This window comes from Haemaphysalis longicornis, unplaced genomic scaffold, assembly GCF_048455015.1.
Source record: "Haemaphysalis longicornis isolate Haplotype H1 unplaced genomic scaffold, Haemaphysalis longicornis Haplotype H1 scaffold_29, whole genome shotgun sequence".
In the NCBI taxonomy this organism is placed as follows: domain Eukaryota; kingdom Metazoa; phylum Arthropoda; class Arachnida; order Ixodida; family Ixodidae; genus Haemaphysalis; species Haemaphysalis longicornis.
In genome coordinates, this window is record NW_027526331.1 from 3,157,643 (window position 1) to 3,170,984 (window position 13,342).

The following is a 13,342-nucleotide window of genomic DNA, read 5'->3' on the forward strand; positions in this document are numbered from 1 at the left end:
GCCAGCGAATTTAACCCAAGGGTCAACCAAATTCATTCTTTTGCCAACCAAATTAATCCAGATACCCCAAGAATGTTCAGGAGTGTTTTTGCGAAATTAGGCACAGCTTTGTGGACTTTGTTGCGAGAGGTGTCGTGAAAACGTGGTTTTTCTATTCACTATGGGAAAAAATATCGTATGCGAACAGCTCAATATGCATTTACTAACACACGCAGAGCGTTGCTGTGAGCTGATCGCCTGCAACAGCGCCGTCGATAGCACTAGTCAGAAGTATCGTCTGATCTTCGCGTAACAATGCCTTCAGAAGCTCGTTTAATAAAGACACATTGCACAAATGCCTTTCCATTCTGATTTTCAATAATTGAATATTTTTCTGCAGTGTTAAGCAACATTTCCGGTTATAATATCGTCTGCGAGATCGTCAGAAATATCGCCTGCTGGCGACAAAACCGTTGTCTGCTCGCTTAAAAATACGCTGGCAAATCTGCTGGGGTAACAATACGCGAGCAGGCGACACTTCTGACGATCTCGCAGACGATCACCACACGCAACCTACGGATCAATCGAGACCGCTCTCCTGGTCTGTGGATATTAGTAAATGTCCATTAATCTACGCGAATATGATATTTTGCACGTACGCCATGATGGAACATCACGTTTTAATAACACCACGCGCATGAAGGCCCGAAAGGTCACCTAATTCTGCACATAACACCCCTGAACAACCTTCCTACAGATTGAATAAATAGGTTGGCGCTTGGATTAAATTGGTTGGCACTTGGATTAAATGCGCTGGCACCTGGAATAAATTCGATGGCGTTTGGATTAAATTAGACGACTCTTGGATTAAATTATCTGACGCTTGGAATAAACTGTATGGCGATTGTACTAAATTGAGCGGGAAAACCTGTAGTTCTTGGCATTCTGCGCGGTGTTGCCTCTTCACGTGACGTTCAAATGTAAGCAGCATGCTCTGCCGATAACCTGGTCTGACAGTCTCCAATCTGACATATAGGGCGTCCTTTCCGGACGTAAAACTTGAAATGCTTGCGGACTGGATGACGACTGAAGCGACCCTTCTTCGAAAACAGCAGCGCCGTCCGCACACAACAGTAAAATACAGAAATAGTTTGTAACTGTATGGCTGCCCTTGTGGAAACCTGTGTGCCTCAGATCCCAAATATATTCTGCGCCATCAAAAAAAAAGTTTTTTAGTGTCTATAATGGGCACCAGGCGTGTGTATAATTACCAATGAAACCGTTTAATTTAAAATGAATAATCTGGGGTATACGCTGTACGGGGATCATTAAACGTCGTCGTGCCTGTAGATAATTCGGAGCGGCTCGTGGCCTTCTTAAAGGCGGTAGCTTACGTTTAGTCCCAAATGCAGTCGTATATTGCATGAAATCCTCGGCCATCTTCACTGCATGCCTCGCCACGTGGGGAGTGGCGAGGCATGCAGTGCATTAGTATAGATTGGAAGTCTCTCTCTTGCCAAACGACGCGCTATGATTGGGCGCCGGAGAAGCGCCGGTGAGAGGAGCAATCATGCGCTTGCTGAGGCGGTGGTGCCCTCTCTTGCGTTGAATCATTTATTCACAATTAATTCCTGTCCCCTAATGTACACATTAAAAAAATCGAGGACAACACCCGCACCAACACAACCAATTCAAAATAAATAAAATTGGCACTTGGGCAAGAACAGTTTCAGAAGAAAGCCAATTCGATATTGATTTAAAAATAAAGCAAAATACAACACTCCAAATTCAAGGATGCTACATTCTACATCCACAATAAAAAAGGTATATACATCAGAGATAAGTTTTAGATATAACAATCTAACAATTATCTGTGATGTGTATGATTCTTTTAGTGGGGATTCTCTCATGCGTTGAACCGGATTTAAGCAATCCGCATGCCCCATTTTGGTTTAGTGGCAGGGGTCAACGCAAGCGCAGTGCGATGTCGGCGCCTCGCCCTGGTATGTATTAGTATTAGTAATTTATTCACTGTACGTGTGCAAATACATGATCCAGCCCGCATAAGCGTATGTGATTCGCTTGTGTGCGCGGCTGGGCAGCCCAGCAAATCACAGTTTGTGATTTAACATAATAAATATGCATATATCCATTTACAACCAAATACTAAATTTTCAACATTTTAAAACAAGCTCGATAAATAGGAGCACAAGTACGGGAACATACAACACATTTTAGAAAACACTGCGATTTAGGAAGCTTCTAGAAGGAAAAAATACAACAATCGTTACATTAAGGAATGACAAGCTTGTTGCTCAAACACAGTAAGAATTACAAACTGAGTAAAGCACGGTGTGGAAGAATGGGAAGCTTTATGCGTCTGCGCTTAACCACAGTCGATGCAAGCGTTTCACTGTGGTGAAGTTAGGAATATTGGGATCAAAGTGAAGCGCATTAAAATAAAATGGAATATAGAAGCGGCGACTTCTTTTACCAAGATTGGTGTACACGCGAGGTAGGAGAAATGGTTCAGTGTAACGTAGCGGATTTACTTTAATGTGTACTACTTTGAATGAACCATTAAAATAATGTTTCGTTATTGCATTGAAAATGCACTGATAGCGCACAGACAACATGCCAAAGGAATGCATAATTGATTGAAAACTGTAATCATGGTATAGCGTGCGATACGCAAGGTTAACAGAAATTTTATTCAATATTCGGTTTATAACGTTTAATATGTAACAGGAAGCAGAAGTATAAACAGTCAGACCATTATTGATAATAGACTCATCCAGACATTTATACACCATTTTTCTAACGCAAACGTCACAGCAAGACCTCAGAGAATACAAATATATACATATCAAGCGCAACCGTTTAGCCACCTCCTCGATTTGCAAACACCAGGATAACGTTTCGTCAAAGATCAAACCAAGATATTTACATTGTGTACAAGCAAACTAATACTTCCCCCACCCGAGCAGATACCACTCCATAGCCCACACCTTGTATCCCCGTTTGTGCCGCTTCTGTGGGGAATTCGGAGCACTTTTTTATATGGTCTGCGGCTGCACACAAAGCCCACTTGACGCACCCAATACCTATAACACTTATGAGCTTTGGGAGAGCGCCTTGGCCAGCTCTTCCCTCGACGTCCCTCGCAAGTTGGTGAAGAGTGCGGAAGATGCGACCCGTGACAATGGACTCCTGGAATGAAGAGGCCCCCCAAAGACTCCTTACTAAGAAATAATAAATATGTTTATTCTCTCTCTCTGTCTCTCTCTCGGCGCCGGTACTTTATGCGGGCTATGAAAACATAACTTTGTTTTTGATGTCTTAAGAAAAATACTTTTGATATTGAACCGGTCTACCAAAACACAAATATCCTCTTGGATAATGCGTGCTCCATCATCGCATGTGTCGCAGGCCATTGCAAGAACTGCACCATCCGTGTAAAGGAAAATGTTTGATCTCAAACGAAGATCGCCCAGTTGGCCAACATAAATATTAAATAATAAATACCACAGCATAGACCCCTGCCATACTCCATGGTATATGGGAAACGTATTGCTAATGCTATTTGAAATACGGACACATTGAGCACGATCAGAAAAGTAATTATTATAAAACTGCTTTATATGGTCCTCTGAAACCAAAGGTATCTAATTTTCTTAGCAAAGAGGGGTGGTTCATTGTGTCAAATGCCTTTCTTAAATCGCCGAAAAGGCAAATTACCATTTCGTTATAATCAAACTTACTGCATCTGTAACAGCTAAAATATTCAAAGAAATGTGCACTGCTTAGACCTCTGCGAAAACCGAATTTAACAAGGTTTATTCAATCGTATTTAGTGCGAAATGAAGTGAAACGAGAATTTAGTGCAAACCAAATATCAGGGCACCTCGACTAGTGGTAACAGGGCTACCCTAAAAACAAAAAAAAAACAATCAGTTTTCAAGTACTCTGGGCGCTCAACACTGCGCAAAAAATGTCCGTGGTGGTGAAACAAGCTACTGCAAAATCAATCCACAGAAAGTTCACAGGTGTTCATTGAAGGAGTTCACAAAAACGGGCACTTGCCCCACCACCCCCAAGGAAGCCCAGCATACTTGCCCTGCCCCCTCGCCTTGTCCCTCTTCCCCCTCAATGCAGTTTTTGCCCCCATCAGGACAAAATCCTGCCGACGCCCATGATCGGAGCCACAGTTTTTCTGCCCACGCTTTCTGCACGCTTCATATATAAAGTAAATGTAAAAACGAGAATAAGATATAAATAAAAAATAACCTCTATTTTGGGAGCAGACTGTCTTTTTTTAATTTTTTAACAATGGGGTATAACACAACTCCAAAAATATTAGATTCAGAGCATCTCTTGCTCGGGGGGATGACACTTGTCCGTGCCCCGTCCGCAGCGCCTCTGATGAAAATTGTGGCAGGATGCCCCTAGGGATGGGCCAAACAAAGAATCCATCATGAGACAGCTTCGCGTTCAACCACCGTCGTCATCTTCCCGTAGCGGAAACACTGAAGAAAAAGAAGGAGAAAAAGACAAAGGTGCGAAGAGGAGGGCGTGTGCGTTGCCAACCCATCACGACATAGTTTCGCTTTCAACCACCGTTGTCATATTCCCGTAGGGGAACTGCTGAAGAAGAAGGAGAAGAAGACAAAGGTGCGAAGAGGAGGGCGTGTACTTTGATCTCAGCCGGTGCATCAACGTCAACAACCTTTACCTCACCAACGCTGACGGAGACTACCGATTCAACCACAGACACGACAACATCGGCAAAAACATGATGGACGAGTTTCAGAGCCTCGAGAACCACCGCCTACTCACCGTCACCCAACAGTACTTGCGTGCCTTTGCCACCGGTGTGGACCCGGACGCGGAATCCCTTCTGGCGCTACTAAATGCCAGATCACTCAACTGAACGCCAACACAATGCAACCACACGGAGCTCTCATGATGCTTGGCATCCTCATCGGGGTTCCCCACGGGAAGATGGTGTAAGTTTTTTTCTGGCTATCGCACTGGACGCAACCACCACCTCATTACGGTCAGCTTTTTTTCTTCTGGATGGGGACGACGTGCTTTTGGGACTGGGAATCCCTACGCAGACACCAATGTCGTGACTCGCATCCCAGCTTGTCACCGATGGTAGGAATCAGCCATCCCGACGCTGTCACCACTCTTGAGAAGGGCCATTCGAGCGCTCACCGGTGTAGCGACGCTGCCTTGCTCCGTTCGCTATCGACGCGGCGCACAGCAGAACGATGAAGTTCTCCAGCCGACGAAAAGTTGAAGCAACATTTATATACAGTAGGTGCAAGGGTAACCAAGCGTTACATGGCTCGCACAAAGGCGACAGCACCTCTCCACATGGTGTCCCCGAAATGTTCCGCTGTGAGAAAGCCGACGATAAGGGCTTCCGAGCGGGTTTTTATACCCCCGGGAGTTTGTTGGAGCCCCTAGAAGTTTGAATCGCTCCAATCAGGACTCTCGCTGGCCGAAGTTTGAAATCCGACGAATGGAAGCGAAGCGGTTGCGTCAGCCGAGCCGCCTCAATAGGGAAAGGGAGAGCGACGACCACGCCGTCTCCGCGATTCTGCCTCCAGGCAAGTAGCAGCCTGTCGGTTGCCGGTCGTTCACCCTATGCATGGTTCGGCCGAGCCGCCGCGACGCAAAAGGATGAGGCGACTATGCGGCGGTGCATATTTGAGCCCGTCGGCCGCGGGTGGTTCGTTGTGGTTTGGATGAGGCGTGAATCGGACCCGCTGTCGGCGCGTCGCCCCGTACAAAGAAATTTAGGCCGGGCGCTCTGGCACAACAGCACCCCCGCCTCCAGACGATGCGCCAGGAAGACGAGCTGCCTCCACGTGGCTAGGATGCCGGACGCACTCGTTCGCCAGGTTCATCCAGGTTCACCTCTAGTGCTCCAGGAAAAGGGCGGCTCCACCACGTTCCTTTCCACAACCAGGTACCACCTTCCAGGTCCGGATCATAGGTACAGGCGTCCACAGAATAAACCGGACCAAGCGAGCGGCGCGCGATAACTATCGGTGCGACACCTTCCGGCACAGCGCCTGCTGTCGAGATAGCGGAGGGCGCATGCGTGTCCCTCCCTATAGTTTGTGCATGTCAGTTTCCTTGATTTCGGCTGCAGCACTTCGTTCCTGTCGAATGCGGCGCGCGGCGGCGCCTTTCTCGGCGCACCTACCCAGCGGGCGTGATGCTCGGCAGCAGCCGGCAGCGTGGGCCATGCGCTGATGCCGCGTAACTGTGCGTTCATCTGAGAATTTTTGTTCGGCGCTACTTTTATCATTTCATTGACTGGAACGCAAACTGGCGTTGAAGAAAGGCTGCGATAAAGATTCACACATGACTGAACCAGTGCTGGCCCTTATGCGACGAACACAGTTGACAGCAAGAACTGAATACAGCGAAGGTTTATTCGGTTCGGAACAAAAAAAAAAAGACATCGGTGATTGTCGCAGTGGTTCCCCTTATTAAATGTGTGTGAAGTTTCCGTCGTTTTCTATAACTTCACGAATGCTTTGGGGGGAGCGACTCATAATGCGACTTTATGATTTCGGGACGGGAGCGCAGGCGTCCCCATTCATCTTCCACTGCCTGCCACAACTCGTCCGCCGAGCGCCGGGAGTCATTTCGTTTACCGAGATTCATCTTCATAATTCCCCACACATTTTCTATCGGATTTAGGTCTGCCCCGCACGGAGGCCACCGCAGCTGTCGCACCGCGTGGTCCTCGAGCAGTGATCTCACGGCTCGTGCTGTGTGGACAGCTAGGGCTTCGGTCCTGTTGCAGGATGACGCACCCGTCCATGAACGGGCCGTCCAGGACGTAGGGGAGAAGACTTGTCGAAATGATCTTACAATAATGGGAAGCATTGAATGGCCCAGTAATTCTGACGAGGGGTCTCAGGCCGTTTGCACTCATTGCGCCCCATACGCTGATGGAGACGCCCCCACTGGAAGAGACGCTTGGGATGTAGCCGGGCTGGTATCTGAAAAGGGAATAAAGCGAACTTGTATTCTAAATACTGAAATACATCAGGAAAGATATCTCCGAGGAAAGGTATCCCCGAAGATATTGGGAGGGTATACTAGCTAAATCAATGAAATGACATTCGCCGTGTCGGATAGTTTATATTGATTGAAATTACTGGCACATTTTTTTTAGCGGAAGGCTGCACCACCACTGGCACGTAGACGAACAGTATCCTGCATAAAACTATGCATCATTTGTATCCGCTTTCCACACCGAGAATTACAAAATACCCCGTTAGCCGGTGGGGGTTACCTGAAGTGTTTCGTAAAAAAACAGCGACAAGAAACGCTTAACAAACGGTGGTTATAAAACTACGATTCAAACGTTTCAAATGAACCCAGATGAATAAAATTTACAGGGACATTTTATATCGGTTGCTCCGAAATATAGGTATTAACAGGCAGTTATGAATTGCTAGCCTTAACAATTACGCTTAGCATTGCATTCGGGACCCCCCAAGGAATGCTCAGCAATTGTCACATTAAACCGTGCTCCCAATTTGACCTCTTGCGCTATAATGGTTTATGTATCGCCTAGAATGCACATTACCAGCTACGTTTCACAGTTCAGTTTCGTACCTGCAGCTCATCGGACGCCAAACACGCCGCTGTTGATCCCAGCGAGTGGAGAAAGTCGATTCGTCTGTGAATATAACTTCCTTCAACTCGTCCGTTGTCCACTGCCCTTACGAACTCTAGCCTTTCCGGCCTCTGGCGGTCCGTCAGGTGCGATTTCTGCACTGCCACGCAACTCCCGAGTCCCGCCTCCTTCAGTCGTCTTCGAATTGACTCGCAAGAGACATTCAATGACAGCTCCTGTCGAATTTCTTTTGCATACAGGAAGGGATCTGCCACAGCGGCTGCGACAATCAGTAGTTCCTGCTCCTCACTGGTGACTTTAGGCCACCCGCTCCGCTCAGCGTCAATAAGTCTGCCCTGATCATCGCGGTAGGCTTGAATAATGGGGCTTAACAGAAGTCCTAGTCCTGCCGGTGAGGCGGCAAATTTCCCGCTGAGTAGTCCCTTCGATGAAAAGTCGCACGATGTGCCTCCGTTGCTCGATTGGGACGCGGAACGGCATTCTTCACGAATATGGCCATGCAGGACGGGTTACGTGCTTTATACGCTTCGTAGCTATCACTGTCCAATGGGTGACATAGAAGGAAACGCTTCATTGCTTTTCGATAGCAATTCACTCACACCGACAGTTGTGTTTATCGGTCTATTTTTCCGAAGCGAATAAACCATCGCTGTTTTCAGTTCTTGCTATCAACTGTGCGTTCGTCGCATAACGACCAGCACTGGCTCAGTCATGTGTGAATATTTATCGCAGCCTTTCTTCAACGCCAGTTAGCGATCGAGTCAATAAAATGATAAAAAAGAGCGCCGAACAAACATTTTCAGATGAACGCACAGTTACGCGGTATCAGCGCATGTCGCGCGCTGCCGGCTCTTGCCAAGCATCACGCCTGCTCGGTAGGCGCGCCGGGAAAGGCACCGCCGCGCGTCGCATTCCAGAGGATCGAAGTGCTGCAGCCGAAATCAATGAAACTGACATGCACAAACTATAGTTAGGGACACGCATGCGCCCGCCGCTGCCTCGACAGCAGGCGCTGGGCCGGAAGGTGTCGCGCCGATAGTTTTCGCGCACCGCTCGCTTGGTCCGGTTTATTCTGTGACCGCCTGTACATCCCCGTGTTTCCCAGGTGTCTCTTCCAGCTTCGCCCTGCTCTTCCGGTCTCGTTTATGAGCACCAGTAGGTCATCGTTCTGCAGCGTGCAAAGAGCCGACCGACAACAGGCAACACCTAGCGCAAGCAAGCGCCCTCTGTCCTCCGTCTGAACACCACACTCTAAAACGTCATAAACTCTCCTATCTAAGCGTTTATCCCTAATTTGGACCCTCTACACCAAAAGGCCCTTTCGGGACGACAGAGACTTAAAATAAGAACTGAAACTGTGTGTCAAGGATAACACACGATATTAAATGGTAATAACTAAGGTTGATTACTTGAAATCACACGGTGCGGAAATAATCAACTGAAGCAGCAAATGAGGGCAATAATTTTACTCCCATTTACCTGCTAGGCTATAAGTTGTTCACGAAGAGACGAAACAGAAGACACAGGGAGGAAAAAGGCAGCCTTAATTAGAATGCACGGCTTAGTGCGTCTGAGTTAGCGTTCAACTTTTCTTTCTTATAGCGAACAACAAAACTGCGCTGCTGGAGTATCATACTCCACCTAAGCAAACGACCGCTTTTAGCCGGCATGATAGTTAGCCACGTTACCGGGAAATGATCAGTTTCTACAACAAACTGGCAACCAGCTACATAACACGCTGACATTTTGCACTGCCCACACGACGCAGCTACATTCCTTTTAGTATGTATGTGCACCTCTTCCTTGGAAGTTAGCTTGAGGCTTAAATACGAAACTGGTCGTTCTGGGCCGTTCGTATCCTGTTTGCATAGTACAGCTTCCATCTCCCGATCGCTCGTATCGCACTGAATCACGAAGCCCTTTGAAAAGTAGGGGGCCATTAGAACTGGCTCCTCACTCAAGGCTCGTTTCAGTGTTTGAAAAGCGTCCTCCTTCTTTGCATGCCATTCAACATTAACTGGCTCTGTCCTAAGAGCATCAGTTAAAGTACTATCAAGTGTGGAGTAATCTTTCACATAATGCTGGAAATATCCAGGCAAACCCAAGAAATCTCTTATATCGGACTCCGTGGTGGTCGGCGATAGTTCACGACCGCGGCTAGTTTGATTTCCGACGGTCTGGGCCGACCGCGCTACCACCACCAGCTGACTCAGTTACGTGACTTTGGCGCAACCTATGTGGCACTTCGACGGCTTGACTGCCAGGCCTGCTTCTGTGAGCCTACTCTGCATGACTCTAAGTGCTCTACATGCTCCTAGTCATGTTCTAGAAAAGCTGGTGAGACACCGTCGACGTAAAGGAGCGCGTACTCCGATAGGCCACAAAGACCCGATGCATTGGTTTCGAGAAGCACTACTGCTCTTATTTGAGACCGAAGCTCAACATGCATGACGGGACGGACCCCTTATGAAAATTTCTACGTCCAGTCAAAAGACAGTCTACGTCCCGAAGGAAACAGACTGCGTGCGTCCTGCGTGTTTCCTCTGTGTTGGAATTTCGCCACCGACTTTCTGCGTCCTCCAAGTGTCCCGTGTGTTTCCGTCCTGCATGCGTCCAGTCTATCTCCCAAAGGCAACACAGACACCATACGGCCTTTGTGTGTCCCCTGTATGTCTCGAAGGCAACAGACCGCATTCGTCCCTTGTGCGTCCCCTGCATTGAAATTTCGCCACCGACTTTCTGCGTCCTCCAAGAATCCTTTATGTTTCCGTCCTCTACGTGTCCCACAAGCTTCCACCTTTTGAGTGCCCTTTGCATGCTGTCAAATAACAGCGCCCAACAGCCAGCTGCATGTGGAAAATGTCAGCCAGCTCCACAGTCACTGTTTCATGCTGCAGTTGTTTCTGTAAGAGCAAGCTGACGAAATCACATGAATCACATATGACTCTTGCAAACCTGACTATTTTATTCAGGTTGGATCCATACGTGCTGCTGCCGCCTGCCACACCAGGTGTCTCCTCATCTTTACCCCTTACAGGACGGGATAGCCACTGCCACACTTGAACCTGAAATGAAAAAATGCATTGATCGCATTTGAAGGGGTTTAAACAAACACGTCTAAAACATTTGCTGGTTATGCTTATAAATATAAAGGAATGTTTCCATACAAAACTGAACCAAGTATCCTGAAAGAGAAGGTACAACTTCTAAGTTGCAAAATTACCCACAATATTTAGACCACCTAAAATAACTAATGAGCTTACGAACATCAAATATGGCGTACTGTTACATAGGTAACACAACCCATAACTAAGTGCTGTTTAGATTCATGGCCTCCTCATGACGGCCATTTATACAGCCTCGCAAGAACATTTGAGAGATGAGATTATTGCAGCAGCACTGTGGGAACAAAGCAATATGGGGCGGGGGGGCAGAGAAGGCAACATAAAATTGCATGAACATGCCAAGACAGGCATTGATCAGTCGTCATCATGAGTAGTTGCTTGTGTCTACGCGTTCTTTGGAACCTATAAAGGCAGCAGTTTTATTGTGCATTTCGTTTACGAGACAGCATTTGAATTGTCTAGTTTGTTTGTCTGTATTTGCTGACAAAAAGCAAAATGTACATCACCATGAACTGACCAACCTCTAGGTTGGCTCCTCACTTTTTATATTTTCTTGTGTCGATGGGTCGGCCAGAACATGGGTAAATAAAGCAGAAGGAAGTGTGCACCCCCCGTGTGAATTCCATAATTATTGATAGATACAAATATAAATTCATCGTTTGGGCATTAAGAAGGTGCACATGTATACCAGAGATCTGTGACTGGGGGGTGGAGGGCTCTTCAATAATTATGTCAGCGGTATTAACCCTTTCACTGTTGGGGGTTTCTGGCCGTGACGCACCCCTAGTGTCGGATTGGTTTCCGGAATATCAAGGAAGGAACACAGTGATTTATATGACTATGATAGCGTCTGGAACGTAACACGTCGAAAGGAAAGAGCGTGGGTGAGAAATCGCCTTTCCAGATATTTTCAGTTTGCCGTGCACACTTCCGGGAGGATGACCCATCATTTCAACATCAGAATCCGATGCTGTGGAACTCACACCCCTTCTTCAGATGAGAAACTCTCAGAGTGCAAATTCGAGCTCAGCTCATTTTCGAATTGGAATCGAAGAACCACCGCTCCTATCTGCAGTCGAAGGCCCCGCACGGTCAGCCATCCGAAAGTAACGACACGCATAGAGGGAGCACTTTCAGCAGCCCCACAACGCACAGAAATGGTGCCTTTTGAAACCATGATGGCAGATAGAGATAAAAAGGTATACAACCTTAATACAACAACCTCATGTGCTGCTGAAACACGAGGTTGTTGCTGACACGAGGTGTGTGCAGGGGTAACCTGGTGCGCCGTAGCAGACACAGTTACAGAAATAAAAAACAACCCAAGAAAACCGTGGTGGATAGCACACTTGCACCCATAATTGCACGCGTGCCACGTGGTCACTCATACCAACAGATGTACAGCGCACGGAGTGACCCCCAAGCAGCGAAAGCTGGGCGTGGTCACTCTGTACTTTGTGAAAATACAAGCTACTAGAAAGCTTCGACAGATAGCACAAACAGTGCAGGTGCACCAACTTTGCACCATGGCACGAATTTTTCAACGCAAAACAGAAAACGCACCGGTATATGTCAGTGACAATGTGGAATAGAAATTCGAAGACAAACCAGGACATCAGTGACAGTGAAATGGTTAAAGCGGTCGAATACAGCAAATTTAATTTCAGGGTTTATGCTTATCAGCAATGAGGAAGCTACCGCAGTAACTTGAGCTGACTACTCTGTAACGTGCACTCAAATGCTAAAAACACACAAGCGTTTTTGCATATGTTGGCACACAGAGCATTCATACTGTTAAGAAATAATGCAGATTTTTTCTACTATAAACGTCATCATATTGCCCCCAACCACGCCATTTGATTTTTTTTAAAAAAGGTTTGGTTACAAGCACCTGGCCACACCCTGCAATCTTATCCTCTTTTAAGGGAACCGTCTTTTTCCCCTTTTTCCTTTGTATGCTGCACCAGCAGTCTTGTTTGATATGGAAAGGGTGTAGCTTTGGGATCCTTATCCTCGCTTTTCCTGTTTTTTATTGAAAATGTTCTCGATCTAAATGAATGAGTGCAAAAGAAACCCTGCGGCATTCAATTCGGCAACGCTCATCCATGCACGTCCCTTTGCTGACTCCTTTGAGGTTTGTGTTTTTTTATGTTCACTGCGGAGCACAAGTTTGCTCCGATAATCTATAATTTTACGAAAACCCTGCATTATCCGTGGCTACATAACAATATTCCAAACAAAGTCTGGTACACAAACCAGAACCCCCCACAGCTCTTTCTTCAATTGCTGAGTACCCTTCTACAATTAGGACCATCATTATATTTGCTAGAGTAAATAGTTGTTCGGGGGGGGGGGGGGAGGGGGCTACGATGGCCAGTCAGACTCATTACACTACAAGAAACAAAGTGGCAAAAAGGCACGCAATACACCCTTTTCACTGCTAGGCACAAGTTGCATCTAGGGCATTGAAGTGAATTCACCTAAATTCTATTTCTGGGTGCATGGAATTGTTTCACTCATGTAATGTAATCCATAATATGACTTTTGAGTAGAAGTCTAAAGATCTAGT